Source organism: Paroedura picta, chromosome 4 (genome assembly GCF_049243985.1).
Source record: "Paroedura picta isolate Pp20150507F chromosome 4, Ppicta_v3.0, whole genome shotgun sequence".
NCBI lineage: Eukaryota > Metazoa > Chordata > Lepidosauria > Squamata > Gekkonidae > Paroedura > Paroedura picta.
In genome coordinates, this window is record NC_135372.1 from 67148351 (window position 1) to 67174811 (window position 26461).

General features: G+C 43.0%; 1 protein-coding gene across 4 annotated transcripts in view; it reads left to right on the forward strand.

The window, feature by feature from the left end:
* The window catches only part of ADGRL4 (adhesion G protein-coupled receptor L4), a 119047-nt gene that overhangs the window by 2590 nt on the left and 89996 nt on the right, over positions 1-26461 (forward strand). The gene's annotated exons all lie outside the window — the stretch shown is intronic.

Consider the following 26461-nt stretch of genomic DNA (forward strand, 5'->3'; position numbering starts at 1 on the left):
AACTGGCACTCAAAGCATCTTATCACATTGTTTTCCCCCTCCTGCACTCAATCCTTACCATGGCAACTTTGTGAATAGGGTTGTGAACTCTAGCTTGAGAAATTCCTGGAGATCTGGGAGCAGTCCCTGAGGAAGATGTAGTTTGGGGAGAACACAAGGTGTGATATTGTACAGTCAGCCCTGTGAAGTTGCCATTTCTTACAGGGGAACCAATCCATCAGGAGGCCTCACCTGCAGTTTATAACCCTGCTTATGAAGCAGGCTAAGTCAAGAGAGACTTTAAGGGGCCCCAGGTCACCCATTCCTCGAGAGAATGGATATTTGAATCTGGTTCTCCCACATCCCTATTGGACACTATGATCACTAAACCATACTAGCATGTTACCCTGTGCCATTTCCCCCTTGCTTTTGGATCTTTAAAGAACTTTCCCCCACTCTTTCCTTCTGAGCCAAACTGTAACATTACTGCATGGCTCAACAGGGGGTGGACTAGGAGTCAGACACAATAGAAAAAAGTGGAGGAGGAGGAGACATCAAAATGAGTGGTATGGGAATGGGTTATGTTTACAGATGCTAGCCTCTAGACGAGTCCTGGGGATCCCCCAGAATTACAGTTCATCTCCAGACTATGGAGAGCAATTCCCGTGGAGAAAATGGATGCTTTGTAGGGTGAACTCTATGGCATTGTATCCAGTTGAGGTCCCTGTCCTCACCAGACACAGTCTACAACCTGGAATTGGCAATCCACACCCCATACCCCTGCCAGTGGCAAACCTAGGTATACTGTTCATATGTTTCTTGATGCTGCCTTCATAGGGATACAATCTAGATTCTTTCTTTTTTAGATATTATTGCCTCTCCATGAATCATCACTGGAGTCTCTTTGCTTCTCCCATCACTGAAATGATATAAACACAGTCAAGTTCCATTGAGAATGGCAGGACCCAATAACCTATTATGGATCTGATTTTATAGTTTTTAAATTTTATAGATTGAGCTCAGACAGCTAGAGCACCAAATAAGCCTACTTTACAAAGAGAAAGATTTATATATAAGAAATGATTTGGCCATATTCTGGGAAGAAAGCAAAAATGTGTTTCTTGAAGGCAGCAAAGCAAAGAGCACAAAACTTGGTCAATGTTCCTTATCTTCTTCTGAGAACACACAGTGACCAGTTTTTTAACTGGTTAGAGTCTTCAAAGGAATAAAAGGTAGTCAGGATAGTTAACTAACTAAGAGAAAAAGAAAGAATGATGCTGTGGTATAATGCTATTTCAGAACTTATGCCCCCCCTTTCATATCTTCAGGATATACAACCAGAACCTTTTCCAGTTTATAACCTTTGATTTCTACAAAACCTCAGCTATCATCAGAGTAGACTATGTGTGTGTATAGAACGTGCAGTTCCCTAAATGGCATGCAGAGCATATAATCATGTTTGCCCATTTCGCTAGTTAGGTAGGTGATAATATCCACTGTTGCTGTCATTAACATCAATTTAACAAATTTGCACCTGTTCAGTAATAGCTAGTTTTTAATGACATTCTTAATGATGCTGTTTAAATACCTCTTTTCTCCTCCGCAACTTTGGAATGCTGTGTTGAGACAAGCTTTGGTAACTGCAGCCTTCAAGAGCAAAAGTCAGTTTCCTTTCCTTTCCTTTCCTTTTTTTTTTTAACTGCATAGGCAAAATAAAAAAGGGTTTGGAACATCAAAAGATGTTAGTTTGTTTAATTTCCTGTAAGTGTACACCTCTCAACCATTAAATTCCTGAGAAGGTGGAGGAGGGACTAGGCCTTTGGATGCCTCAAGACATTATCAAAGCAGTAAAGGAAACCTATTACCAAAGAAAAACTTCTACCGAAACCTGCTTTACTCCTTGACTTTTCTACATTTCCCTTGGGCAGAGGTAGTACCAATTCTAAGAGGTAGGGTGACTTAGTTTTCTGGTGGTTATTGTTTATTTTGGCACACAGGAGACTGCAACCCCCTCATACCCGTTATATCTTCTCAGTATTGCAAAACAACAAGTTGGTCTGAGTTCTTATCAGTTGTGAGACTGGACTTCTTGCTTGCCAGTCACGAATATTAATCAGATGTGTGTGTTTCTCAGTCTTCATGCTTGATCAGCAATCAGTTGTACATTCTGGGGCTTTCCAATAACAAGTTTGAAGCTGGGGTTCAAAGAAAAGATTTCTTGAGTAACATGATAGTACAACGATATAGGCTTGATATCAGGAAAAAATGTTTCACAGTCAGAGTGGTTCAGCAGTGGAATAGGCTGCCTAAGGAGGTGGTGAGCTCCCCCTCACTGGCAGTCTTCAAGCAAAGGTTGGATACACACTTTTCTTGGATGCTTTAGGATGCTTAGGGCTGATCCTGCGTTGAGCAGGGGGTTGGACTAGATGGCCTGTATGGCCCCTTCCAACTCTATGATTCTATGATGGTGCATGCTAATAGTGTATGTGTTGGGGGGGGGGAGTTTCCCCCTTATATGTGAAACCCAGTCCTGTGCAATCTGGTTTTCATGGGAACTCAGCAACTGTTTGAATTATTTATTTTATTTACATTGTATTTATATACCGCCTCCCCTAAGGCTCAGGGCGGTTTACATGAAACAACAAAATAGTACAGGTAACATCATTCAGGTAACAGTAAGGTAGTAACAACAATAACATTAAAGGAAGGTGAAACTGCAAGAGCCTTAGCTCAACTCATACTGAGACCCAGGGGTTGGGTGGATTTGTTAACTGTCATGGTAGGACGGGAGGATTTGGGGGCCAAATAGTAAATATTCCAACTGACACTCCAGTTTCTGGGGTCCTTGAGTTGAGTTCACAAATTTTCTGGAATACATTAAAGTAATCCTACAACATAGAATAAAACAATCCAGCAATGCATGTTTCTTCTCATCCCATAATATCATACACGGTCAAGCACAATGGAGATTCTCTCATGGGAGAGGTCTTCTGTTGTAAATATTTTTCAAAGCTATCGACAAGTTTTAAACTAACCTTGGGAAATTGCTCCCATACACTTCTGTAGCCTTCAGTACCCCTTGAAAAGCCACTCCAGAAATTCAGACCTACTGAGAAAATGGTGATATGCAGTATGGAAGTCTGCAGTGGCAAGAGAGTAATGATATTCTACAAGAGGCCATGATCTTCTACTTTCAGAAGAAGAAGCTAGATATTGACATCTTCTTTGTGATTCTTATCATGACATTCCCATTCAGAATATGTATATATCTATTTTCTTGAGGTTCCTACAAAGTCACTATATACCAAGAAAAAACGAGAACGCCATATTTACCTAAAGGAATATTTCCATCAGTATTACTATAGGGGAAGGAGTAACAAACCATGAAGAGTTTTTGCAGTGATAAAAAAAGTTTTTGTTAGATGTAAAGGAGACTGATAAGGAATCCAATGAGGAAAAAAGGTTAGCGAGCTGAGCAGCTTATTTGTATTACAATAAGAATTTTAGGTATGAATATAAACCATATCTAAATGACAGAGAAATGGAACTTCAACGCACCATAAAAACCCCTATTCAAAAACAATTCAGACTTCTGAATAACAGTGGGTGACAAAGAAGAGGAGTGAAATTCAATGTAGCAGGATTCTTTTTCTTTTTTCTATATAAGATCAAAATGAGCTGACATTCTTGCAGCTTTCCTAGGCTGTTCTGTAGTTTTAGAACTGGCTGCTTCATGACTGCTGACTGCCAATTTGCTGTTTTGCTGCCAGAATGCAGGATGTTGAGGTAAACAGTGTGATCACAGTGTTTACTTTAACTTCCTAAAATATGGCAGGACAATGAAGCTGAGCTGAAGGCAAGTAGGAAGAGAGGAGGTATAATAGCCACAAGATTCCCTTGTAAATGTCATCTGCAATTTCCACTTGGGAAGATGAATCAATCTGCAACAGAAAGTAGGCACAGCTCTTCCAGTTATTGTAGGAAGGAAATGGTACCATCAGATCTAGTTTTCTTTTCAGATGAAACCAGGACTATGAAAAGCCATCATACCTTTCCCTTCCTATGTGAAAAGCAATTAGAGTTGCCAAGGTTTCTTAGAAGTAATTTACAGTCTTGGGTGTTTTTTAAAAAAAACAATCTACATGAAAATGCAATTGTCCTGGCAGAGAACTGAATATTTCACAAGATTTACCAAATATACTCTGAAAAGCAAAGATAGGATTTATTATGTAAACATAGTTTACACATGCATGAACATCACTTGATTATATCAAGTGCCTGGGGTTTAAAAGCAGTGATTCTGATTCAGATGCTTATCCTCCTGCTGCCAGAGAGAAGCTCTGGACTGTTCTCTGTTATACTTTGAAGTTACCAGTGCCATAGTCACCATCACAGGACCATTTGGAATGGGAATAGATGTCACAGGACAACATGATATCACTTCCATCAGTTGCTCATGGCACTACAAGATATTTCTTCACCCTGACCTTGCCTGCTGCTGCAGTTGGCCATAGGGAGTAGAGAGGAGGTTTGAGTTGGTAGTCCCCCTACCACAACATGCTGAAGTTAGTAGCTCAGGAAGGCCTATTATGCACGGCCGCTGTAACGGCGGTTGGCAGTCGCATGGAAAATGCGGAGGAGGAAGAAGCGAGGCAAGCTGCAAACGCACGGGACGGAACGCAATGGCGGCAAAATCCAGAGCAGCCACCAGCTGCGGCCAATGAGGCAGCGATGCGGAGCAAACAGGAAGGGAGGGGAGCACGGTGCTGACCGAGGCTGGGCCACCAAGCAGGGCCGCCATGGTACGTGCAGGCGCAGGCCCTGCCGGTGAAACCAAAGGGCATGGAAGGGGAGAGAGCAAGCATAACCAGAAGCCCTGTACACCACCAACCTCCCTGATTATGCATGTGGCTACTCCGGCGCCACTTCTGGTTGCGCCCTGGTCACTCGGGAAGCTCCACTTTCTTCTGCATTTCACTAATGCAGCTTTTTCGGTGGCCTACGTTGACTCTGCGCCCGGCTGCCACCAGTGGTGTGCATTATTGGTGATTTCCTCTGCCGCCATTCCACCCCGAATGTGGACCTTCCCTTCCATGCATAAGAGACCTAAGTGGTACAAAGGAGGATGGGGCTTCTTTCAGTGCAGGCAAACTTAGAAGCTCTAACTACAAAGTATTTTTTTTTCAAGATTCTACCCTTTGTTGGTACAACAGATGTGGTCTGGGAGTTCCATGCGTCCCAAGCACATGTGTGTGTAATTCAGACTGGGACCATGGCAAGCAGGGATTACCCTCACCCCTACACATGCATGCACACACACAAACACACACCAGTGTTCCCAGGGACAATGTATATGATGTTTACCTGTCCTCATTGGATGAAGCAGCAGAACAGTGAACTAGTATTTCTAGAAGGATACTGGCACAATTAAAGACTGTTTTTAAGGGGTTATTAATTACATGTTTTTATTGGATGTTACAATGTCTTTCTTTTGTGAACCGCCCCGAGCCAGCTTTCTGGGATCAGCAGTATAATAATGTAAACGTGAGTGAGTGAGTGAGTGAGTGAGTGAGTGAGTGAGTGAGTGAGTGAGTGAGTGAGTGAGTGAGTGAGTGAGTGAATGAGGATAGATCTGGTCCCTGGCTGAGCTTGCCTCCTATGAGGCCTGACAGTTCACTTTGGTTATCTAAAGCTGAATTAGAGTTCTCTACATTAAAAGGCATTGTACTTATGGTAAAAAGATGTCTCTTGATGGCTTATTCCCAGATGCAAATAATAAGTGACTAGCCTGCAAGTGTGAAACAACCTTTTGTCACAGTGATAACAGTGATAACATTTGCTTCCTGAAAAACTGGTCAGTGATAACCATTTCAGATTACTTAATATCTTGTTTCCACTGACCTTCCAGACAAATGGAGGTTAAGTCTCCATTAACTGCTAAGTGGGATGAATATAGAGTACTTTCACAAGTAGCACAAAGAGCATTAGTTCATTAATATGGTTTTCAGGCGGCAGGTTAATGCCCATTGGGTTTCCAACCTGCCTGCCACCCATGGTGAGGGCATGGGGATCCAGGCAGGTACATTGCTAGACCCCTTTGGCCATGACCTACTGGTGTAAAAGAGTTTCCTTGAGGTCTTCTGACCATGAGATGGCAGGATCCGCTTCATGCTTCACCCACACTCTGTTATGTTAATAAAAGTGGTGGCCAGTTCATGCCAAAAATTTTCATGGTTGCATGTGTCCTTACTTAGGTATAGGAATGTCTCCATGCCACAGAAAGGAGTGAATACCGGGTACAAAGAGCATATTACTTCTTTAATATGGTCCTAAAAATAATATGAATATTATTTTCACAATATTATATACAGGAATCATCCATTTAATATGTAGATTATAGCCCCTACTGATCAAGCTGTGCAGTCTGAATTCTCTGCAAAATATCTTTTACTTTCTTCTGAAAAACTACAGTCTTGCAGAACTTATTGCTATGAACAGAAAACAAAGCATACAGTGTCATGTCTAACTATACTCTCTTGTACAATGAAAAAAAGGATGAGGAGTAAATAGAAAGAGCATAATGTAAGCTGGTATGGCAGGAAAGACAAAACACAAAAGCTAAAATACAAATTTCAGCATTGCCTTTGAAAATATGATTGAACAGAAATTATAGATGTTATAAGAGCCTGGCTGGCTATTACTGGAAATAGGAGGATTCACATATATTGTATAGATATAACCAAAGGTCACTTAGTGAGCTTGTCCTCTGCATGTATAAGGTCTGCAGAAGGCTATAAAAGTAGCAGCTGTGGAAAGCTTTCTCTTCACCTTAAAGTTTGGACACTCACTGTTAATTAGAATAGACAATATCACTGGAGCATTGGTCTGAATCCATCCAAAGGAGTTCTTAAATCCTCCTTCTGTGATATTTTTGGCCTTACATGCCAGAAACATGTGGGCTGAGAATATATTTATTCTAGTTCACTTTATTGTAGCCTGAGGTTACAAAATGGTTCTGGCAAAGGCTGGCCTGAGGCATAGCTCTACCGCATGGAACTGGAAAGATGTTCAGAAGGCCACTGGCTGACTGCTGAAGCTCCTTTCTCTAATCTTACCCCCAACCTGAGTTCTGAGTCTTGTAAGTGTTCTTACTCTGCAGGAAGTAATGATCTGCTACAGGTTCTTCAGAACAAAAGAAAGCAACTGCTCATTTCTACAAAAAGTTACAGCTGAGAAGAAATCCTTCATAATTTGAACACCAGAATACATGTTACCTCTTATTTCCATCCAAAAGGCCTGGCTTGGAGTTTTGAAGCAATCTTTTGGTTTAATGTAATGACAGTTAATAAGTGTAGCAGTTCAGCACATAGTGAAAAGTGCCTTGCAGGTATGGAAATAATATCTCAGCAAAGCAGCCTAGCTGGCCCAAAGGTAGAAACCTCTGTAATTTTTTTTCTAGAGAAATACAATGAGTCTTGTGACACCTTAAAGATTAGTGAATATGATGAGGCAAAAGCTTTCACAGGCCTGACCTCAATTTGTGGCACAAGGTTTATGTCACTTGACAAGAGCCAGCAACCATCATATAAAAAGTATAGCCTACAAGATCTCATGCTACCATACAATAAAAGGTGGCACATTAGCAATGCTACAAGATTTCTGCTTTGTTTGCTGCAGCTGAGTAACATCTCAACCCTTATTCAGAATCTTCTATAAATTAAAAAATAGAAAGTTTATCATAAAGTTGGAAGGGACCTCCAGGGTAATCTAGTACAAACTCCCTGCAGAATGCAGGAAATTCAAACTTCCTGCCTACTCACAGTGACCCCCAATTCCATGGCTAAATGATGCCCCCCCCAAAAAAAACAGTCTGCTCTGGAGGAAATTGGCCAACTGACCCTAAAGCAACAATCAGCATTTCCCTGGACACACATGAAAGGGCCACAAGATCCAACCTGAGATCAAACCTTCTTCTTCTTCCTCTTCCTCTTCTTCTTCTTCATTTTCCTTATCCCCCTAACTAAAAGCCAATCTTAACTTTTCAAGAGCTGATTTTTATATGATTCCAGGTATGTCTAACTCCCTAAATTAACAACCTTCCCCATGCTTTAACATAAATATCTAACCTCACCTTGGTTTTATAAAAGAAGACTCTCTGGCAAGGGTCAAACTTGGTTATTGTAGCAGAGATGTTGCTGTTTTTCCTAGTGGTATAAAAGTCTAGAAAGATTTTCTACCATGGTGCTGTTTAAAGTTTAATTGTGTCACAAAAGATATTGTACAGATAGAAGACTCGTTAGTGCCATTATCTTAGAACCAATCTAGTTTTTTCCCAGGCCACTGAAGAAAGCCTGGTGTTGATTTAAGCAATCATCATTCATTCTTATAGGAGACTTGCAGGAAATTATAATAGACGCATCTGCAGAGTGGTAGTGCATTCTGGAAGAGAAGCTTACAACTGTTAGTTCATGAGATATATGTATCATCTAAGGATGCAACAGTAATCATACTTAGTAGAAAATAAGTTCGTTAGGAGAAGGACTTGCTGCTAAGCCCATGTACTAAACAAGAGAAGAAATCTCATTAGATTGTTTGCATTCATCTGGTTTCTACTACTCTTGTACCTGTCAGTTGATATCTCTGTAATATAGGATGTATCTAAAACACAAATACTCATGTGCACATAGAGATGAATGTAAAGTAAGTCACATGACTTGCCAATATGCCCTAACAATATCAATATTGATGGCACTTTTATAAATGCCTTCACTGCCTTTAACAACTTGTTCGAGGATAAAATTGAAATTACAACAAGTTTTAAAAAAGATTTTAAAAACTGTTGTAGAACAAAATCTACATCTATGAGGATGCAATTTATATCTACAGTTGCCAGCCTCTAGGTGGAACCTGGAGATCTTCCAGATATGTAGCTGATCACCAGACTTTGGATGGTGGATAATATGACAATATATCCTGCCAAGTTCCCTCCCATCCCAAACACTGCCTTCTGCAGATTCCACCCTCAAATCTCAAAGGAATTTTCCAACCTGGATTTGGCAACCCTAGTATTTGCATCTCAACTAGTACAAGCAGGAACATTCTGCCAGTTCTTCTTTGCTAGTTTCTTTTTTTCAGAAGCTACTGAAAATAATGAGAATGCTGTCTTGTTCCTAGAGATTCTGTTTCATATGAACATTAAAAGAACAAAGCAAGCACAGAATCAAAGGGATAGTAGAATGTGTGTACAAGGTAGGGTCTGTTGCAAAGCAGTCCTTCATGTTACCCAAAGAATTGATCTCAGCCTTCTCTTACGGAAACCAACATTTCGTGTTACATATTACACAGCTTGGGCATAGACCTTAGCTGCAATAACTCCAGCAGCCATCTTCCAGGACTTCTTGCTAGGTTTCTCTCCCAGACATCATGCATCCTTCAGACATTAAGTCATTATAAACTATGTAAATTTTTGTGTGCTTTTTCCTCCGGGAAAGAGAGAGGACTTTACCGTTTTAGTTTGTTTCTGCTTTTATGTATTGTTACAAGGATTTTAATTTAACCAGTTCTGTGGCTGGTATTCTTGATTCAGTTGTTCCTTTTGCACTATTTTATATCACTGAAGTCAATGGCCTTTGTGGTAGAATGGGCCTGCTCAGGCCTGCAAGACCTGTTTTACCTTGCCCTCTGAGGTTTTCCCTGTGAAGAGACTTTTATTTCTATCTTGGGTAACCCACTGCCATATCCTGAGCTTTGTAAGGAATTGCCTGCAGGGAGAATCAGGATTCCCATCTACCTTTTCAGATCTGAGGCCTTCTTCTGAGTCTTCCACTGCCCAATGCCTGGCCACGGTAGGGACAGTTTACTGTTTTGTGCACCCCTGGAGAATAGCTGCTTGCTACCTGCCAAACTTCTACCTGGCATTTCTTTTACAATAGACTGTCCAACATGGTGGAAGTCTATGTGGTACAGAAAACCACAACTAGCATAAAAATTATAAAATATTTATTTAAAAGAAAACGTTCACAAGCAAACCTTTTAGCACAACACCAGATTAAGCAAGGGATTTACAAGAAATTGATAAAATACAATTCTTCTGTCTATATATCCCCTATCAGACTTTAGGACAGGCTCATTAGCTTAGGAAGTTGCAAATTTCTACAGAGGTTCTGATAGCCCAGGGCCTTTACTGGGCCTTTTAGTTTCCTAGCATGAAATATGTTCCCAAAAGCTGCTAAACTGGAAAAAAAGTTCATGGATTTTTAGTCAACTGCAGTGGAATAAAAAATGCATAGATGAAGGTAGGACAATCCACAAAACAAAGCAAAAATTTTAGAAATTTGTTACCACTCACCCCATCAGTTCCACTACCTTGAAACTTCCTTCAGCTGTCCAGGTGAGCCCATGGTTCATGGCTGCCTCCTCCAAACCTCAGTTTTCTATCTGCTCGGATGGACTCAGCTCCAAAAAGAACACTTTCTTCTTCCTCCTGTGGGTTTTATCACTTCTCCATCTTTGTGCACCCCTGGAGAACCCCTCCATCCTTGCCAGGCCAGGTTCTAGAGGCTTTTCCTGACGACTCCAGAAATTTTCTCCTTATCTCTAGTATTAATTTCGCCAAATCACTATTCCCTACTTGGAGAGGAGAGCTAGACCGTCTCTTAGACCTATTAGCATTTGTATGAAGGAGGGCTGAGATAAGTCTGGAAAGCAACTGACTTGACTTCCCCTGTCCCAGCCCATTCTTTGCTGGGGGGGGGGGCTAAGGAGTAAAGGTATTACAATTTCAAACCTCCCCCCAAAATGCATTTATTCACAGACTTTTAAGGAAATGCATTTTTACACAGGACTGCCCATTCAGACACCAAAATAGTGTCTTTTAAAATCCAGACTGTTAGGTTTGATTCAGTTAAGGGAGAAGCAAAACTGAAATAGTGACATTTGAGTCAAACAGTGGAGTTGAAAAAATACAATAATATTCCAAGTGAAAACATCATGTTCCTCAAATAGTGAATAATACTAGAGTATATTCACAAAAGTAAACAAATGTGGAGGGATTTGTGCTGGCCAAAGGTTTTGGTGACACAGGCAGATCATGACTTTATCTGCACCCACCAAGACTTAGACACATACAAAACTACCACAACATAACTGCTCCCCCATGGCCCAGGACACGTAGAGCCATACAGTCAAGGAGTCAAAACTACCACAACTAGCAAGATAGCACAAAACTGAAGGGTGCAATTCCCTTCCTTCCTTCCTTCCTTCCTCCTTCCTTCCTTCCTTAGGCAGGTTAGGTGAATAAATCCTGGTTTCCAACATCACATCATTAAACCCAAGTGCTCATGCTGGGGACAGAAACACTGCCCAACTGTGGTTTGGCACAGATGATCTGGTTCCGGCTGTGACCCACCTTTAGTCTCTTTTGGTGTCCCACCTTCACACTCTAGGAAAGTACTTATGTCACCTCTAGCTGCATCAGTTGAGCTCCACAGGCATAAGGCTATTGTTTGTATAGATTCTTATACATGTTTTGTATCTCCATTGTTTCAGAGTATTAATCACAGATAAAGAGCAAGATGAATTTGAGTGTAACTCCTGTGTGAAAGTCAGGGTACCCAGGTTAGAGGGTACAGCCTTTCCCCCCCTCCAGTCATTAATTTGTATACCAATATGAATGTCTGCACATAGCTCCTTAAGAAAAAGGATTCCTCAAAGGCCATTAATTTAATGAAAATTTAATACTAATGTTCTTCATTTTAGAAATTAAGCACTCAACAGTTTTTTTCAACTATTCTGCAAATTGGACATGCATGCATCATTAATACTAACATTTGGACTGATTATAAGTTCAGCTATATAATGACAAGTATTACATACTTATGGGCATACTTATGAATCTACTGGACCCAGAACATCTATTTATCTATTTATCTATTTAGATCTTTATACCACCCTTCCCTAAAGCTCTGGGCGGTTTACATAAAACATTTTGAAACATTTACATAGAACATTCTCAAAATCAATATAACAATATAACAATAACAATAACATACCAACTAGAACGGTATTTCAACAATAACTTTGACACTCCCTCCGTGGGTTCAGTTCCTCAGTCTGGGGGTGGAGGGGCCTGTAGATGTTATGGGTCAGTCAGCCTCACCACTTGTGTGGTGGAAGAGCACCCTTTTGCACGCCCTGCGGAATTGTTGAAGTTCTGGCAGGGCCCTGATCTCTTCGGGGAGCTCATTCCACCAGGTGGAGGCCAGGACTGAAAAGGCCCTGGCCCTTGTTGAGGCCCAACGTGCCTCTTTAGGGCCAGGGATCCACAGCCTTTTGGAAGTGGCAGAGCGTAGCGCTTTTCTGGGGGTATAGGAGGGAGGCAGTCTCTCACATACACTGGGCACAGACCACGTATGGCCTTAAAGGTGATTACCAAAACCTTAAGCTTAATCTGGAATTCAACTGGGAGCCAACTGAGTTCTTGGAATACCGGCTGGATATGAGATCTCCATGATGTCTTAGTGAGAATCCTGGCCACAGCGTTCTGCACCAGTTGTAGTTTCCAGATCAAGGATAAGGGTAGGCCTATGTAGAGCGAGTTGCAGAAGTCCAGTCTAGAGGTGACTATCGCATGGATCACTGTGGCTAGGTGCTCTGGTTCCAGGTAGGGCACTAGCAGTTTGGCTTGGCGGAGGTGGTAAAATGCCAGCCGTGCTACCTAGGCTTCCATTGTAAGGGAAGCATCCAGGATCACGCCCAGGTTCCTGGCAGAGAGAGTTGCTGGGAGCTGCACACCATCCAGGGTGGGCAGGCACGCTTCCTAAGCATCTTTATGCTTAGTAGATCTTGGCCTGGATTGGAAACCACCTGGGAGTCCAGTGAAGCTAATAATTTCCATGATGGAAGAAAGACAGAATATACAAGCAAACTGGCAACCAATGAAGCTGCCTCAGCAAAGGCTAGACATGGGTCCTCCAAGCTGACTTAGTGAGAACCCATGCAGCTGCATTCTCTACCAGTTGCATTTTTCAGGTCAAGGGTAGGCCCATGTAAACCAAATTGCAGAAGTCTAGCCTGGAAGTGACTATTGCATGGATCACAGTGGCCAGATGTTTCAAGGACAAGTAGGGTGCTAGTAGCCGCATTTGGTGAAGATGGAAAAATGCTGTTCAGGCTACTGATGTGACCTGGGCCTCCATAGATAACGAGGCATCCAGGTTCATGCCCAAATTCCTGACTATGGTGCAGATGTCAATTGTACCCCATCCAGGCAGGGGAGACATGCTTCCTGATCCTGCTCTCTTCGACCCAGCCACAGGACCTCCATTTTTGAGAGGCTGAGTGCATCCAGCCTGCCTGATGCATCCAGCCTCTCTGCCTGATGCATCCAGCCACTGCTTTCAAACAACTGGCAAATGTTTCAGGGAGGATATCCGGCTGGCTGTCCATTAGGAGATAGAGCTGGGTGTCATCCACATTCTGGTGACATTCCAGTCCATAACTCCAGACCAACTGTGCAAGAGGACACATATAGATATTAAAAAGTGTTAGGGAGAGTAGCGCCCCTGTGGCACACTGCACGGTAGTGCAAAGGGATCAGATAATCTCTCCCCCACTGCAACCCTCTGCAACCTGTTCTCAAGAAAGGAGGTCAGCTACTTAAGGTCAGCTCCCTGTGTCAGCAAGGCGGCAAACTAACAACTCATGATTGACCACATCAAATGCGGCTGATAGATCTAATAATATGAGAGTGGCCAATCTGCCTCAATCCCATTGGCTCTGGAGATTGCCCATCAAGGCAACCAGCACAGTCTCTACCCCATGGCCAGGATGGAAGCCAGACTGATATGGATCCAGGGCCAAAGTTTCTTCCAAAAATGCTAGGATTTGGTCCACAGAGGCCCTCTCAACTACCTTACCCAAGAATGCAAGATGCGATACTGGGCGGTAGTTGGCAGGGCCCTGTGGATCTAGCAATGGTTTCTTCAGGAGGGGACAAACTGCTGCCTTGAGTCTCTGAGGGAACTCTCCCGAAAAAAGGGAGAGATTGATAATCTCCCTCCCTATCTGTCAATTGGCTGATTTAAGAAGCGACGATGGACAGGGATCAAGGGGGCAAGTTGTCACCCCCACTGACCCTAGCAATTTGTACACTTTGGATAAAGAGAGCCGTCTGAAGCCATCAAACTTACCCCCCTCCCCTGCGATGGCCACAGAGCTTTCAGTTCACATTCTTCATCAATTGTGGCAGTAAGGTTAAGTTATAGCGACAAAACTTTATCTGCAAAATAGATCGCTAATGCCTCACAGCCTAATTTCAATTCACTACTATTCTGGCACCCTTCCTCGAGGGCGGGTAAGAGACTAAACTATCCTAAATAATTGGGCTGCGTGAAAGCTTGAGGATGTGATTTCCATGGCGAAGTAATCACACTTCGCCGCTTTCACTGCCACCTCATACGCCCTCCTAAGTGTATGATAAGGTGTCCTTGCTGCCTCGTCACGAGTCTTCTGCCACACTCGCTTTAGCCATCTAACCTCCCTCTTCTTCTCCCGAAGCTCCGAGGTATGTTGATTTCATGCAAAATTCATTTTGTGACATTGTGATATTACAACTGAAATATGCATCACTGCAAAGGGAGGTTAAAGAAAGTCATAAACATTTGCAACCACATTGTTCTTTCACCTTGAACTCCGTAATTAGTTGCAACAACTTTTACCAGGTCAGCAACGAAACTGCCAGTTTTGTCTTGCTGTAATACAAGGAAATGAAATAACCTGTCTTCATTTTATAAGCAGCATGTCATTTCTTCTGTCTCTGTACTAACTTACAGGAAAAACATAGCCATTTTAATGTGGGGAGGTCTAGTTGATTCAGGAGCTCACACACAGAAACAAAACGTCAGCTAAGGGTCATCTGAAAACTAGGTCTTTCTCTACTTGTCTTAACAGTGAATTGATTAATGGATTGATTAATACAATTATAGGTGTAAATGAGTGCATAGCCAACTGTATTAATGTACTTCTAAGGACTGTACCATAGTATACCCTCCATCCTTGATGCCTTTTCTATTTTTCTCTCTCTGAGTCTATGCAGTGCTGATATTCACTAAGCTAGGACTGAGATTGGTGAGGAATGTTACACCAGCAGAATGCTGTCCTTGAAGAAAACAAACTTCTGTGATTTGTTAGCCAAATGCCATTTTGATATATTTGGAAGTTAGCCTTTCATTGATTGTACTCAGATTTTGGTCTTCCACACAGGTCTATATTCATATGTCTATGAAGTAGACACAGTGGTCAATCATGCAAGAACTCTGTTTAACATTACTGAGACATTTTTAGGAGAGAATAAAGAAGCTCAGGTCAGAGGAACCCCAGGATACTTCCAGGTCATTTCAAAATATATATGAATGTGAGTTTACTACTATGTGCATGACAGTGTTCAATTTCTATAAGCTACACTGAGTGAGAATACCATTCTTTTTGTTATGATTTAATGCTGGCCATTTGTTACCCAGACACAAAGAACTTGTGTTGCAGGAAGGAAAATGAAGCTTGCAGCAAATCTCTCACAATAAATGGCTATTTTCTCCAAACCAGTTGAATCCAATCTTTGTTTATTTTAGAGGCAGCTTGTGTAATGGGTGTTGCAATTTAGAAAAACAGCTTCGATGGCTATGCAGGGGGGTTGATGCTTTATTCATAATGAAACCTATTCACATGAGCAGCCATCTAAAAAAGACATTTTGAGAGCAGGCATAAACTTCAGCAGTGACTAACATCTTTATTTATTTATTTAGGATCTCCAGAGTGTGACTTGAAGAAGCATTGGTAGATCAATGTAAAGTAATGTCTCTGAGGACAAGGTCACATTGCAAAAATACCAAAGGCAAAGTTACTTGTGCATATCACTTGTGTGGACATTGAAATAGCAAGCTAAACACTCTGTTACTTCATGCCCACGTGAAGTAATTAAAAAAAGAAATAAAAGAAATGTTCTGTTCAGAGACAGATACCCCAAAGTTGGGTAATCTAAAGCAGTGGTCCCCAACCTGCGGGCCGCAGCCCAGCGCCGGGCCGCGAAGGCCATGGCGCTGGGCCGCAGCTCCCTCTCCCCCCCCCGCAGTAAAAAACTTCCCAGGCCGCAAGCTTGCGGCCCGGGAAGCTTCTTACTGCGGGAGGGCGGGAAGAGGGAATCAGGGCCGGGCTGCGCCGGTGCAGGCCGCGCCCGTGCGGCCCGATCCGCGAGCGTGGCCTGTGGGCGCGGCCCGATCCGCGGGCGTGGCTTCCGGGCGCGGCCCGATCCGCGGGCGCGGCTTGCGGGCGCGGCCGGGCACGGCTCTATGCGCGGGCGCGGCCCGCGGGCGCGGCCAGAAGCGTGGGCGTGGCCAGTGCGAGCGCGGTCCCCGCGGGCGCGGCCTGATGCCCTGCCGGTCCCCAGCCTAATAAAGGTTGGGGACCACTGATCTAAAGGTCTGTGAGCCCAGGGGCACAGAGGGGAGCTCAGGCAAGGAAAGAAATATCAAAATGCAGGTAATTGGGGGGGGAGAAGGCCACAGCTTAATAAATACAACTCAGGAGCATTGGAACAGCATCAGGCAACCCATATACCCCAGCCTGCCTACTGGGGAGAGAACCCCAGGAGCTATGTGAATGGTTGTTCCATGGTTTCTTTGTCATCTGGTGTTGACAGTTCCCATGACACTGAATTTGCTCCACCCCAAGACCCCTTGGAGAGTCCCTAGATGCAGGATGCAAGCACACAGATACCACCAACCCAGCTGAAAGGATCCATCTCAGTACCCACTATCAAAATAGCCAAGGGGTATGATTGCCTCCCCTGCTTCTGCCAACACTCCTATTCCTGTAACCCATGAAGTAACTCATCTCTAATGCCATGTAACCAAATGCCTATACACTATTCAGATAAATGTACCCCATCTGCCCTACAGAGCGGTGGTCTCCAACCAGCGGGCTGCGGCCCGGCATCGGGCCGCGAAGGCCGTGGCACTGGGCCACGGCTCCCTCTCCCCGCCCCTCCCCCCACAGTAAGAAACTTCCCAGGCCGCAAGCTTGCAGTCCAGCAAGCTTCTTACTGTGGGAAGGGGGGAGAGGGAAGCAGGGCCGCGCACGCACAATGCGCATGTGCGTGCTGCGCACATGCGTGGCACTTTCATGCATGTGCATGAAAGTGCCACGCATGTGCACCTAACTTAATGGAGACACTCTGAAATTATTGATGAGTTGAGAGCTGAAAGGGTCTGTAACCAGTCAGGTTGTACATGCTTTGTCAATCTTTTATGTCCCGATTTTGGGTAGTTCCCTGGTGGATTTAAGGCTACTACGATTTGTGGGTACCTGGGAACCCATAAAAGGAATCTGAAATCCCCCACTGAAATACCCCCGCAAGTATTTGACAGCAGCTCTGTAGGGATAGGCTGGGAGGAGCAGGGTACAAATTTAAAAAAATAAATAAAATAACTTGCAACTATGGATAAAAGGTCCTGTAGGCAAACAGAGGGTTTAGCCAGATGCTTACCTAGTTAATATTGAGGAATTATTTGGCAGCTTTGGAAGAGGCTTCTGGACTGAGAGATCTGGCCAACTACATGGACATACAACAAATCCAAGGAGTTGAGAGCTGTCCCCCACAAAGAAGCTTGGACAAGGTCCCAGCAGTGATGTTGATTTAAAGGTAGGGGCAAGCAGGCAAAGGCCGCTGAGACCACTCTCAGCCAGCCCCACAGTGACACAATCCTGGCACACAAGGGGCTGTCTACCTAGTGCTAGAGGACCCTGCCCTCAATCTGAAGACTGCATTGCTGCCCATCACTACTCACAGCCCTGAAATCTACAAAAATGGTGATGGGATGAGTCTTGGCTGCAGCATCCATAGCTTCCTCTAGACCAAGGGTAGTCAACCTGTGGTCCTCCAGATGCTCATGGACTAAAATTTCCATGAGCCCCTGCCAATGTTTGCTGGCAGGGGCTCATGGGAATTGTAGTCCATGAACATTTAGAGGACCACAGGTTGACTATCCCTGCTCTAGGCCACTATTTTCAGTATAATTTTAAAAGATTTTTTTGACAGTTTCAGGATTAGCTCACTGTTATCCATGCAGAGTGTTGTTGTTAGTTGCGAAGTCATGTCCGACCTATCGCGACCCCATGGACAATGATCCTCCAGGCCTTCCTGACCTCTACCATTCCCTGGAGTCTATTTAAGCTCGCACCAACTGCTTCAGTGACTCCATCCAGCCACCTCATTCTCTGTCATCCCCTTCTTCTTTTGCCCTCAATCGCTCCCAGCATTAGACTCTTCTCCAGGGAATCTTTCCTTCTCATGAGGCAACCAAAGTATTTGAGTTTCATCTTCAGGATCTGGCCTTCTAAGGAGCAGTCAGGGCTGATCTCCTCTAGGACTGACTGGTTTGTTCGCCTTGCAGTCCAAGGGACTCAAAAGACTCCAACACCAGAGTTCAAAAGCCTCAATTCTTTGACGCTCTGCCTTCCTTATGGTCCAACTTTCACAGCCATACATTGCAACTAGGAAGACCATAGCCTTGAGTAGATGCACTTTTGTTGGCAGGGTGATGTCTTTGCTTTTTAAGATGCTGTCTAGATTTGCCATAGCTTTCCTCCTCAGGAGCATGTATCTTTTAAATTCTTCGCTGCAGTCCCCATCTGCAGTGATGTTGGAGCCCAGGAAAATAAAATCTGTCATTACCGCCATTTCTTCCCCATCTATTTGCCAGGAATTGAGAGGGCCCGGATGCCATGATCTTAGTTTTCTTGAGATTGAGTTTCAAGCCAACCTTTGTACTCTCCTCCTTCACCCGCATCAACAGGCTCTTTAGTTCCTCTTCACTTTCTGCCATTAGAGTGGTATCATCTGCATATCTGAGGTTGTTTATATTTCTCCTTGCAATCTTAATTCCAATTTGTAACCCCACCTTTCTCATGATGTGCTCCGCATACAAGTTAAATAGGCAAGGCAACAGTATACAGCCTTGCTGAACTTCTTTCTCAATTTTGAACTAATCAGTGATTCCATGCCTGGTTCTCACTGTTGCTTCTTGACCTGCATATAGGTTTCTCAAGAGACAGATAAGATGCTCTGGTATTCCCATATCTTTAAGAATTTGCCAGAACTCTATGGACAGTACCATGTTGAATAGGACACCATTATTCTCATTGTACAGGTAGGCTGACTGATGTTGATCCAACCAAGATCACGAGAAGTATATAGCAAAAGTAGTACATGAGCCAAGGCCTCTGAAATCCTTACTCAGGGGCTTCAAACCTCAATCCATTATAGTAATTAAAATAGCCTTTAAATTCCCATGCACAGCGTAGTAAGACTGATCACACAACTTTTCTGCTGTGTTGTGCAGAGTGGCTGTGTGACTTGGCCTAATCTTTTACATAGGATTCACGATGAGCATCATGAGTTAGCATTAAAACTATTTTGTGATTTTTTTTGTGAAGGCCCACAGACCAGTGTTTGCAATACAATCAAATATATTGTGTCAATACAATATTGAGCAGTGCTTTGCTGTGGTCTAATCCCATTGAACTTTGCAAAATTAGGTGAAGCCATTTCACAACCTCTTTAGCTCATGTTCATCAAAGTTCTGTGACAGTTTAAGGGTCCTTCCCTCCAACCATAAAAGGTAATATAAATAGGTTTTATGCTGAACCTGGGAAACAATTGTTAAATATGAAGTGTTCTATCATACCTGATTCCATTATGAAGATCTGAGTAAAAAGGTGCTCTCTGTATGCAAACTCTGCCCTAGCTTTTTTAAAACCAGCACCATGTGACTTTTACCAGGAAAGAGAGCTTTATAGGATGACAGAATAATATGAGTGGACTATAAAAGTTGTATGTGAGCTGGGGTCCCAGTGTACAATCAGACTGGCATGAATGTCAATAGCCAATATGAGTGACAGTATTTACACAGCTGCATGGGTCAAAGGAAAGGCTTATTAGCAAAACATCTCCTACATCCTTTTATGTAAACAAGTAGTTGGCTCACACTGCCTTTTGTTTGTGATGCCTTGACATTGCTGCCTTGCTAGCTCAGGAAGTATTTTACATACTTTTAGAGTGTATAGTTATTTGTCCTTCAGAAGCAGTAAGACAGAAATGTCCGTAAATCTATAAATCACACGGCTGCCCAAATTTATGATCCACCAACCTAAACACAGCCTGCCAGCCATATGTAAAGGTCTGTCCAGTTACTTGACACCATGTCACTAGGTTTCACAATCCTATACAAACTGTTGCTAGGTGGTTTGATGTTCAAAATAAGGTGTTCAGAAATTGATGTTCAAAATTCATAAATTCCTTACATGGGATGCCCTTTTTCAGTTGAGTCAAGCGCCTCATTTGCCAACTTTGATATGTTCATAATTTGAAATGAGAAGTATTTTGAGTATATATGAATTTGTACAAGGTTCAGCATGGCGTCTATGTTTGTTGTAGCTCACAATTATGACCTTGTTTGTACTGTATATAGCCCAAAGGCCATTTGAAATCAACTACAATAGAGTTTGTGCAGTGCCTTACCATTTGATCAGATGGAAGCATGTTTGATTTAATTCAGGAGTTGTCACATGTTTGATTTAATTCAGGAGTTCTTGGGAGTCTGCAGCCTTTCCCTGCCTGTCTTTATGGACTGGGCCATAACCTAGGGAACTGACTGTTTCCATCTGGAGGGCTTGGTTGGTAGACCATGGGTGTAAAAATCAAAGGGATGGAGTTGGTTGTAGAATGGTATGGAAGTCTAGGCTGTCTTCTTAGCTCCTGCCCTTCTTTCTGGCCTAGATGAGGTGGAGCCTCCATAGTAGTAGTAAAGGCAGGAGAGAGAGCAAAAGGAGGGAGATGGGTGTGAGGGGTTATGTTACTTCCAGGAGCTGTGGCAGGGAGGTGTGGCCAACTGACATCACTTCTTGTTGTTGTTGTTGTTAGGTACAAAGTCGTGTCTGACCCATCGCAACCCCATGGACAATGATCCTCCAGGTCTTCCTATCCTCTACCATTCACCGGAGTCCATTTAAGTTTGCATCTACTGTTTCAGTGACTCCATATAGCCACTTCACTCTCCAAACTGAGAGCCAGTTTGGTGTAGTGGTTAGGAGTGCGGACTTCTAATCTGGCATGCTGGGTTCAATTCTGCACTCCCCCACATGCAGCCAGCTGGGTGACCTTGGGCTCACCACGGCACTTATAAAACTGTTCTGACCAGGCAGTGATATCAGTGCTCTCTCAGCCTCACCCACCCCACAGGGTGTCTGTTGTGGGGAGAGGAATGGGAAGGCAACTGTAAGCCGCTTTGAGCCTCCTTCGGGTAGGGAAAAGCGGCATATAAGAACCAACTCTTCTTCTTCTTCTTCTCTCATCCCCTTCTTCTTTTGCCCTCAATCGCTCCCAGCATTAGGCTCTTCTCCAGGGAGTCCTTCCTTCTCATGAGATGGCCAAAGTATTTGAGTTTCATCTTCAGGATCTGGCCTTCTAAGGAGCAGTCAGGGTTGATCTCCTCTAGGACTGACCGGTTTGTTCGCCTTGCAGTCCAAGGGACTCGCAAGAGTCTTCTCCAGCACCAGAGTTCAAAAGCCTCAGTTCTTTGACACTCGTCCTTCCTTATGGTCCAACTTTCACAGTCATACATTGCTACTGGGAATACCATAGCCTTGACTAAACGCACTTTTGTTGGCATGGTGATGTCTCTGCTTTTTAGGATGCTGTCTAAGTTTGCCATAGCTTTCCTCCCCAGGAGCAAGCGTCTTTTAATTTCTTTGCTGCAGTCCCCATCTGAAGTGATCTTGGAGCCCAGGAGAATAAAATCTGTCAGTACCTCCATTTCTTCCCCATCTGTTTGCCAGGAATTGAGAGGGCCAGATGCCATGATCTTCATTTTCTTGATGTTGAGTTTCAAGCCAACTTTTGCACTATCCTCCTTCACCCGCATCAAGAGGCTCTTTAGTTCCTCTTCGCTTTCTGCCATTAGAGTGGTATCATATGCATATCTGAGGTTGTTGATATTTCTCCCTGCAATCTTGATCCCAATTTGTGACTCATCTAACCCCGCCTTTCTCATGATGTGCTCCGCATACAAGTTAAATAGGCAAGGCGGCAGTATACAGCCTTGCCGAACTCCTTTCTCAATTTTGAACCAATCACTTCTGGGGGTCCTCAAAGCCTGAAAAATTATTTCAAGGGCCCCTCCACAGTCAAAAAGTTTGGAAGGACTGATTTCATTAATTCATCTATAGTTCCCAGGGAGCATGAACACACATGAATGTGAACAGCTGGGGAAGTCACGGAAAAGAAGCAAAAAGGGAAAGGCTGGAATACTAGGGAGACAAGCTATGCAACTTCGGGTACTGTCCCCTTCAGTCCCTCCCATGGAAGAGTCAACTGACCCTCTTTCCTGTTTTTGTATTTTGTTTGTTGTTTTAATTTTCAAAGAATATATAGTTATGTATTTTTAAAACTGGTATTAATGTTTTTGGTTGTTCAGCATTTTAGAAATCCTGCCAGGTGGAAAGGTGAAATTAAAAGAAATTATGAATAAAATAAGTAAAATGAAAGAAAGTGCCTTCTCCACAAGGTCATTTTTTTCCTGTTGGGTGTCTTGAGGAAGAGGATGGGGATAGTATGTGAAAATGCAAAGGATTTGCTGTGCAGATGCAAATACGGAGGTAAATGTGCAAGACTGAAACAACAGCAGGATTAAAACATTTTTTATTATTTTTATAACACAATGGTGATGGATTTGTTCATTTATTTACTGAATTTCTAGTTTGCCTTTTTCAAGGAGACAGGGAAACAGTGTGAGAGCATGTATATGCAAAGCTTTATGATCCACTTGTCCCAGCCACCCCTCAATAAAGACTCAAGACAACAACATTGGCTTTAGCTAGTTCCATAGATTAATTAAGCAGATCTATGTCATCTCAAATATGCTAATATATTTAAATAGGTGGACGGGGCTAGACAGCCTGACAATGACTCCCCTTTCTGGACAGACCCACCTTGACTCTCAGCTCAGCCTGTGACTTTTAGCATAAACTGCATACAATGCATTTTTAACTTTTATATTTGTTTTCACTCTAAAATTTGCTTCTTCAGGTGAATTGTCCCACCCACTTGCCCTGCACTAAAGGAATCTCCAGAAAACCCAATTTCATATTTTCAAGCAGGGTATAATGTGGTCTACTTTGGAGCTGTTCAGTGCAGAAATACATGCATTCAGATTTTTTTGCTGCACCCCATCATTTTATGTGGGCATGCTCCTTTCCTTGTCACCATCCTCCTTCCCCCTTCCTCCCTCCCCTCCCCTTCCTCCATTCCAAAAAATCTGCCTTAAATTAAAGAGATGCTAATGTTATAACACTGTTTCTATGTTTAAAAAAGAAGTCTTGCACAGCAATATAATAATGTTATAACCCAAAGTTTTTTTAAAAAATTATATTCAGGATACTTTGTGAGGAAGTAGGGAGGTGATCAAGGGCGCAGAATGGTAAGATTAAGGGGCACAAGGAAAACAAAGTTCCAAGCAGGCAACATTTTCCAAAAAACATATTTTTTGAAAATAGGAAGGGAGTAAAAACTACAGACCAATGAGTCTGACCTCTGTTGTGGGAAAGATAATGGTGCAGATATTAAAGGGAGCAATCTGCAAACATCTGGAGGACAATTTGGTGATCAAAGGAAGTCAGCATGGATTTGTCTCCAACAAGTCTTGCCAGACCAACCTGGTTTCCTTTTTTGACCAAGTAACAGGTTTGCTGGATCGTGGAAAGTCGGTTGATGTCATTTACTTGGATTTTAGTAAAGCTTTTGACAAGGTTCCCCATGATGTTCTGATGGATATGTTGAAGGACTGCAATCTGGATTTTCAGATAGTCAGGTGGACAGGGCATTGGTTAGAGAACTGCACTCAAAGAGTTGTTGTCAATGGTGTTTCATCAGGCTGGAGAGAGGTGAGTAGCGGGCTACCTTAGGGCTCGGTGCTCGGCCTGGTATTTTTAACATATTTATTAATGATCTAGATGAGGGGGTGGAGGGACTACTTATCAAGTTTGCAGATGACACCAAATTGGGAGGACTGGCAAATACTCCAGAAGATAGAGAGAGAGTTCAACGAGATCTGAACACAATGGAAAAATGGGCAAATGAGAACATGATGCAATTTAATAAAGATAAGTGTAAAGTTCTGCATCTGGATCAGAAAAATGAAATGCATGCCTACTGGATGGGGGATATGCTTCTAGGTAACACTATGTGTGAACAAGACCTTGGAGTACTTGTGGATTGTAAACTAAACATGAGCAGGCAGTGTGATGCAGCGGTAAAAAAGGCAAATGCCATTTTGGGCTGTATTAACAGAGGCATCACATCAAAATCACAAGATGTCATAGTCCCATTGTATACGGCACTGGTCAGACCACACCTGGAGTACTGTGTGCAGTTCTGGAGGCCTCACTTCAAGAAGGACGTAAATAAAATTGAAAGGGTACAGAGGAGAGCGACGAAGATGATCTGGGGCCAAGGGACCAAGTCCTATGAAGATAGGTTGAGGGACTTGGGAATGTTCAGCCTGGAGAAAAGGAGGTTGAGAGGGGACATGATAGCCCTCTTTAAGTATTTGAAAGGTTGTCACTTGGAGGAGGGCAGAATGCTGTTTCTGTTGGCTGCAGAGGAGAGGACACGCAGTAATGGATTTAAACTTCAAGTACAACAATATAGGCTAGATATCAGGAAAAAATTTTTCACAGTCAGAGTAATTCAGCAGTGGAATAGGCTGCCTAAGGAGGTGGTGAGCTCCCCCTCACTGGCAGTCTTCAAGCAAAGGTTGGATACACACTTTTCTTGGATGCTTTAGGATGATTAGGGCTGATCCTGCGTTGAGCAGGGGGTTGGACTAGATGGCTTGTATGGCCCCTTCCAACTCTATGATTCTATGATTCTAAAACATGGTGGGAGGCTGCCTCCATCAGAGTCAGTGCATAAAGTGTACAATGAATTTCAACCTGGGAAATGAGGGGAGGAAAGCCCAAATGCAGAAAGGCTAAAGTCGAATCACAGTATCCAAACGAAATATAAAGCGAGACTAAAACAAGGTATGGCTCCTAATGTGGAGACAGTCTTGGAGGAGGACAGGGGGTGGTCTTGTTAGCAGCAGAGGATAAAATATACAGTAATGGCTTTAAACTACATGGAGAACGATATTGGCTAGATATCAGGAAAAATAATTTCACTGTCAGAATAATTCAGCAGTGGAATCAGCTGCCTAAGGAGGTGGTGAGCTCCCCTTTACTGACAGTCTTCAATCATTGGTTGGAAAGAATCTTTTCTGGTTGCTTCAGGCTGATCCTACATTGAGCAGGGGGTTTGACAGGATGGCCTGTATGGCCCCTTCCAACTCTATGATTCTATGTTCCAGGCCCAGCCATTAGTACTGCTTATTGCTTAGGGTGCTTGCCAATTATCCCTACCTATCATGATCAGCCTATCCCTGTTTAGGTCATAGCCTAAACAGTCCAAAGATCAGGTCTATTTAACCACCTCCACCTAAACATCATGAAGCAGGCAATAAAGGTTGTTTGACTGCTGATTCCATTATGTTAAATAGAGAGTGGATGTGTCAACAGCCAACAGAAAAGTCTGTATAGAAGAGGTGTGGCTAGAGTGTGTGTGAGTGTGTGTGTGCATGTGTATGTGTCTGTGCGTGCGTGGTAAAATCATACCTTCTGATTGGCTGCATTGACCAAGGCAGCCCAATCAAGCCTTTTGCATTCCATGTCTCTAAAGGAGGCCAAGGCAAACCAATAACTGACCTTATGTAATGCATATGAATTTTTGGAGGAAAAGCAATATTTCAGTTGTCCCAATGTGCTGCTGACAATACGTGATCAAATTGTAAACTTAACATAGAGCTCTACGGGGCTGATCAACTATCCCCAATTCTAGGTAGGCAGCAAAAACAGAACTCTGTTGGATTTCCATATACTTCTGGAATATTGCCCCAACTAGCAAAGTGTCAGTTTTTAGTCATTTACAAAATAATCTTGCCTTTGATAGACCTAACTTTGTGCCGTGTTTATTATTATTTTCACCAAAAGCACTTTAGTGAGAAAGGGAAAAATTCAAATGACTCAGAGCTGCCTGCAGTAAACCTTCCGCTATCACAGGAGATTCAATAATTAAATAAGTCGATAATATCTTCCTTATTGAGAAGATTTAGGAAATCATAAGAACTTAGATTATTACCATGTTTAACATCAGCAGAGGGAGCAGGAAAGCATTATAACTGCTTTTTATTGGTTAACATGCCCATAGAGCTATTTTTCTTATTTTGAGCAGCTTCTGTTTACCTCTTGGTGGTTAAATATGCAGAAATTTAAATTGACAACTATATCCAAAGTGTAATTCCAAGTGGCAACATCTTTGGTATAAATTGTCTCTACTGTT